At 44.1% G+C, this 6,635-nt stretch overlaps 1 long non-coding RNA gene across 1 annotated transcript; it reads left to right on the top strand.

Annotated features, from left to right (window-relative positions):
• The first annotated feature begins 364 nt into the window (after positions 1–364).
• Positions 365–6,384, top strand: LOC130535946 (uncharacterized). Its single transcript, XR_008953241.1, has 2 exons — positions 365–3,267; positions 3,378–6,384. It is a non-coding gene; the product is annotated as an uncharacterized LOC130535946 (long non-coding RNA).
• The last annotated feature ends 251 nt before the right edge of the window (positions 6,385–6,635 follow it).

Raw genomic sequence — 6,635 nt, 5'->3', positions numbered from 1 at the left:
TGTATCCATTCGGTTTGGGGCGTGCGTGGATGGGGCCCGAGGGCGGCCGTGATTGTGCGTCGCCTTAAATTGGGTTGCTGGAACTTTTATTGACGGAGCTGATGAAGATGAAGATGAAGATGAAGAGCTTCCCACGCAGCACCGCCGATGATGTCACGGCCCACCTGCTCATCTCAGGTGCTTCTCTGTCCAAGACACGAATGGACGCGGCTTCTATCCACTGTTGTTGTTGTTGTTGTTGTGTTGTTGTTGTTGTTGTTGTTGCTGTTGCTGTTGTGTTATAAACACGGCCTCTATATAATACTACTACCACTACTACTATTAATAATAATAATAATAATAATAAGCATAAGAATAGTAATAATAAGCATAAGAATAGGAATAACAATAATAATAATAATAACAACAACAATAATAATAATAATAAAAATATGGCCGCACAAAACGTTTTTTTCCAATTTCATCATTACAAAAATGTTTGTTTTACAATGTTAAAAAAATAATGTGTGTACTTTCTAATGAAGTTTACGTTTTGTTCTTCTTTACATTTCGATCCAAACATTACAGCTTGAAAAAGTCTTGTTTACTTGTTCCGAAACTAAATCTAGTATAAACTGATGCCGTAAACAGGTTGTTTGATTGTTTTTGGACTCAGTGATGCATTTATGTACAGTTCAGTTTGATGTAATCTGAGTACGTATGTCTGCTGTATGGATACATATAGAATACATGTAGAATACATGTGTGTCATGTATAAAAATGATTGTATATTTAACCTTTATTTAGCCAGAAAAAAGACCCACGGAGATCAAGACCTCTTTCATGAGGGTCACCTGGACAAGAAAGACAGCCGCAGACGCCCTAGTGAAGAAGACAGACAGACCATAATAGCAAAAAGCAAACACTGAAATACAAAGTGCTGACAATTGGAACGAGCATGAGTCAATTCATACAAACCTGAGTCACGTGACCTCCGAGTCCAGGACAAGCTGAGGTCACAAGCTGCTTATTTACAGTCGAATTATTCACAAGGTCAGAAGATGTGGTTCTGGGTCTGAGCCCCCCCCTCCCCGAGCCCCCTGGTCTCCCCCTGAGCCCCCCCCCATCCCCCCAGCAGCCGTTTCACACCTGTAAAGGTGATTGTGAATCGACGTGTCCTGTTAAATCAGTCATCCTGTGAACACTTTGGGTTTATTTTTTACATTTCCACCCACAGTTTTTCAACTCAATTTTGATCATTTTCCATCTGTCTCATCATGAGAACCACCTCCCCCTGGTCTCCACCCCCCCCCCATGACCCCTCCTGACGGTGGAAGGTGTCACCTGACCGTGCCCCCCCCCCCCAAATATTGCGTGTTGTTGCTAAGGAGAGGTCAGGAAGCTCTACGAGCCCACCATCTCTGCTCGAGTATGTATGAAAGGAAGTATCGCTTTACCCGCTGGTGGTTCTGGTGGACTCTGCCCCCCCACCCCCAACTCACACAAGCTATCATTCTGAGTGTACTTCCAGAACCGATATCAAAAACATTTTTTTTCCAAGTCAAAGAAGGGTCGCTGTGATAATAGCCGGGGTCGGCGGTGGGAGCCAGCGAGTCTCCCAGCCATTGTTCATTTGTCCGCACAGTTAATGACAGTTGCAGGGGGACGAGAACTTGCCATGTGATGTCACCAACACTTGCCAAGGGATTATGAGGGTCGTGCAGGGGGGCAAGGAGTGTGGATTAAACAGGGTGGGGGGGGGGGTAAAGGCACACAACAAACCTCTGCTGTCAGTGCGTCCAGATTTACTAGAAAAACTTTATTTCTAATAATGTTTGATCCTGTTTGCCTGTTTTTCTGCTGCTTTTCCTGGTGGTTGTGGTGCTGGAGGGGGCGGGGGGGGTCAACATCATCAGACCCTCTCCCAGGCTGCAGCGTGTGCAGTTTCATATTCATGTGTGAACCGCGGAGCTGCCGCAGCACAGAGTGAACAATGAGCTCACCTTCTGTGGTGAGTGACTGGGCAGCAGGCGGCGCGCTGCACAATGAGCCCCTCCCCTGTGTCTCGCGCCGTGTCTGATAATGACCACTTCCACCGCTGATAGCAGCCTTCCATTATGACCTACATGGGCAGGAACAGGCTGCAAGTCCGGGCCGAGCGAAAGAAAAAACACATGTTGCATATTTAGGAAGGAGCCGTTTTTAATTTTACCTTTAAGTGGTTCAAATTTGTGTTTGCATCTGTTGGGGGGGGGGGGGGACTCCAGGAATCGCCTTTGTTTCCTGGCGCTCAGCCGCAGAGGCAGCGAAGCCCCCGTTTGAGGAGGTCGGAGCCTAAATATGAGCTGCGTTTTGCATTATTTTCAGATGAGTGAAGCTGTTGGGACGAGCGTTCAGCCCCACTTTCTGCCACTTAGGCCCGAAGGGGTCATGTGAAAATTGAAAGTGACAGTCAAAGCAGCATGTTGAACAGGCTGATCGGACAAAGCTGTCATGGCCCCCAGATCAGAGCTCTTTAACACCGGGCCTATCGGGGGGCCGAGGATGCAGCGGGTCGGTGTGAGAACCAGGAACCGGAGAGGGGAGAGAAGACGCTCTCCCGGGAAAGAGCGGCGAGATGATCGGGAGCCGGTGGGAAGTCTGCAAAAGTTTGCGAGTTCCCTCCAACATCTCTCATCTCCACTTTCAGATAAGTGACCCCCCCCACACACACACACACACACACCTCTGTGGTGGTTAGATTGGAAATGTTTGCATCACCTGTGATTTAATGAGCACACGACGCTGTCACATGAAAGATCTCTTTCCTACTGCATGGAAAGCGTCGCCTGTCAATTTGGATCGTGTTCCTTCTGCGTCGTCGCGCGAAGCCCCGTCAGAAGCAATCAGCTCGCCTCCGTCCATTCAGATGATAATAAATCACGTCATTATCACTTTAACTGGGGTCCATCTTTGAAACGGGGGGGGAGGGAAATATTTTTGTCAGGTGGAAGAATAACTTATGATCCTTTTATGTCCCGCTGAGAACCCTTGAAAATAATAATACACCACAGCAGAGGCAGCAGCAACAACAGAAAGGCACCAAGTGTTATAAATCTGATGGGATTTGCATATTTTTCCTCCCTCACAAGGATCAGGCTAGAGAAATCACACAAGAGGGAAGGAAGTGGTTCAAAACACACACACACACACACATACACACACACACGCAGGAGCCCCAGAGTTCATATTAAGAAGGATGTGTTTCTCCTCAGCTCACGTTTTGATTGAAAACACCAGGATTTCAAGGTAAAAACCTTGATTTTTGTTTTTAATTCTGGTATCTGAGAGATTAATAAAGAAATAATGTGTCACAATGTGCTTATTTGACCTTTGTTCCTCTCCTGTTTTTCATCAAGCGGCTAGTCTTTGGTTCGCCTTCCTCTTTAGTTGGACAGATTTACTTTATTACACGTTATAAAAAAGATTGAGCACCCTGTGAAGACGGTGAAAGCTGAGCTGACAGATGATGTTAGGCCTTCCTGAGGCACAGGCCTGACAAATTAGGAATCAAAGTGACGCTTCTTGTATGCCTGGGGAGTTTTAAAATCTTAAATTAAAAAAAGAAATAAATAAAAATGCTGTTTCCATCCCGTTTTTTTGCTCAAGATTCTGCCAAATTCACCCCCCAAAACGTCTCAAATGTATAAAAATTCAGCTTTTTTCATGTTTATTTGAAGGATTAATGGCAGTTTTCAAAGGCTCCCATTTGTGTGATCATGTAACATTTCACAGCAGCTATGGATCCAAGTTCCCGGAAACTTCCGCTGGATTTCCTGAGCTCTGATTGGCTGGAACCTTCCTCTTTAAGCATTTTAAACTCCCAGTGTCTAATTGCTCTTTAAGCCTCGACGAGAAAACTGGCTTTGGTGTCCTTGAGCAACTTGACAATTACTGAAAAATAAAAATGGAGGGTGGGGAAAAAAAATCAAACTGGTTTGATCATTAGTTCAAACAGAGTATCAACGTGGCTCCGTGCAGTCGGGGAAGGATCACAAGTTGCTCAAGGCAGCGAAACCATGAGCTGCTGCCTGGAAATTAGCAACAGTGTCGTTATTTAATTCCTTGTTTTGGTTTCCTGGTGTTGGAGAAGAGAGAAAAAAAGCGTTTCCGGGTGGGAGAAGTGGATTCACATCTTCACTATAAAGGTTGTGAATCCGCCAGAGTGGCGAGACGTGTTTTCCTGCACTCCCTCAGCCTGTCGACACACACCCAGCAAATTAGTGGCGAGTGGGGAGCAGCTCTGCTTTAGCTGTGATATGTTTTAATGTCAGAACAAAACAAAAAAAACTTGGGTTCGCCTCCTTCCTCTAAAGAATCAGGTTGTTCCTCCCAAAAAAAAAAAAAAAAAACCACCAAAAACCACTCATCTTGTGTTCTTGTGTCCATCCCAACATCAGAATTCTCCAACCCATGTTCTCCCTTTTTTTTCTGTCCCTGATTCCACTGATCTGAGCTTGAAATGCGAAGACAGCAAAGCGCTAAGCCTTCAAACGTGTGATTTTTTTCAAAAGATCTCTAGAAGCAATCTCTGGCTGACTGACCCCTGACAGCTGCAGATCTCTTTATTTCTCTCTCTGCTGGCACTTCATTTGGTAGAAAAGCTCTCAGATTCACACCTCCATCGGGCTGCACAAGTGTTTATTATGTGCGTGCACACCGAATATCCTATATGGTGCACACCTCAAAGGCTGCAGCCCCCAGCACGCATGCTGCACACCGTGACCCGTGCGCGCCAGCCATTTATCCTGCTGTATTTCTCCTTTTTATTGCGCAAAATCCTCCACATTTATTATTTTTTCTTAGATGATGTTTCCACCCTGAGAGGGACGCGAGTGTGGCCCTCGCGCTCGGACACATCAGGGGGAAACGCGCACGCTCTCGCCCCCGTGTTTTCGTTTCAAAACAACGCTATTTTACAGTGGAAATTACGCGCAATCAACCCCTTTAAGTGGCCAAATGGGTGGCAGACATCTGCATTTGCGTCACTGCGCGGCGGATAACGCAGAAACAATGCGGCTTTGGTAGATTATAATCATCCACAGCACATCAGAAGCTACCTGGAAAGTAGCTGAACGTGCGCGGCTGCTCTCCCTCCATCACGGAGTGCGGGCAGGGTTTGCTGGTGCCTCCCTCTGTGGAAATGAGACTGCGGGCTCTATCATTAGATCGGATGGCAAGTCTTTATGCAAAGTGTTTTGCATAATTACATACCAAAGCCAGAATAGCCACCCTCAAATTTTATGGGTCACAAAGCATCAACAATTGCCGCATTATTGTCCACCAAAGTCCAGCCCCACCAATGACAAGCACCGAAAAAGAGAAGAGAAAATAAATCCTCTGCTTCGTCTAAGATGGGGAGATCGAATTTTGATTCCTCTGAAAGGTAAAGAAGATTATTGACCACTTGTTTACAGACCGTTGTCCAAGTTGAGGGGGGCCACAAACATCATCGCTGCAACTCCCAGTTTAAAAAGGAGAAATGGATCTGGTGGCCACGCTGTTCGTTCTATTTCCGTTTACATATTGTTAAAAGGTAGTTAGAAATTTTACTTTCAGTCAATTAATAGCGAGGGGGATGTTGGTTGTAAAGTTCTATCCCTTTCTGCACACGGAGGGTCGCCATTGGGGTTTTCACAGGTTTTCTTTGTTAAGAAACCAAATGTTGCTGTTGCAGAGCCGAGTGGAGATGAAGAGATGAGACCTGATAGAGCAGCAAAAGGGATTTTTAAAGGAAAACCACGAAGCTCGTCGCAGCGGTAGTTTTTTTTTATTGAGTGACAGTCAAACCAAAACGAGCTACAACGATTATTGCCACTTATTTACACACAGGGAATCATTATTACATTATTACTTTGTGTTTTTATTTTGGGTGATTTTATTTCTTGGAAACAATCGGTTCCCGACCCCCAAGTTTAACACAAATTAATAAATCGCTTAAATAAAGGTTGTCGGTAGAATGTGCTCTTATTTAGTTTTTTAAATTAAAAATAATGAAAGATAATGAAAGATTTTTTTAAATTAATTAGAGCATTTATTTCTAATTTGTAACATAAAATCCTACTTGATATAAACAGAAAGATATAGCTTCTTATGTGATATAATTAATTGTACATTATTTTATTAGTAGTATTAACAACACAATTAATAATACAACAACAATAGGAGATAAATAAATAAATAAATAAATAAATAAATAAATAAATAAATAAATAAATAAGATCCTCCATCCGTGGGATATTATGCGATCACCAATTGGCCTGGTTGTCTGTTATTTTATAACTGATCACTGAGAAAATGCTCGTAATTTTCAAAGTTAAACTATTTGAAAACTAAAACAAATGTCAATAAAACTTGAAAATGTCACCCCTGTATCACGATTGACTGAATGATTTTTATTATTATTATTATTATTATTTTTCGGGCGCATTTGTGAAGCAGCCATTTGCAACAAAGCAGAACCAAACCTGGGCTTTAGCCTCTCGGGCCCGGAGCGCCGCTGAGGTGAAACGTGCAGAACAGCGCCCTCTCGCTGCCGCGCCTGTGCATCGCTGTTTCCCTTCAGTCACTCTGCTGAGACTCCATGAAGATTTGTCCTCTTACAAGGTTGACCGAGT

The sequence above is a fragment of the Takifugu flavidus genome, chromosome 13 (assembly GCF_003711565.1).
Source record: "Takifugu flavidus isolate HTHZ2018 chromosome 13, ASM371156v2, whole genome shotgun sequence".
Lineage (NCBI taxonomy): Eukaryota > Metazoa > Chordata > Actinopteri > Tetraodontiformes > Tetraodontidae > Takifugu > Takifugu flavidus.
Note: the sequence above shows the minus strand (reverse complement) of the source record. Positions and strands in the feature narration are given on the sequence as shown.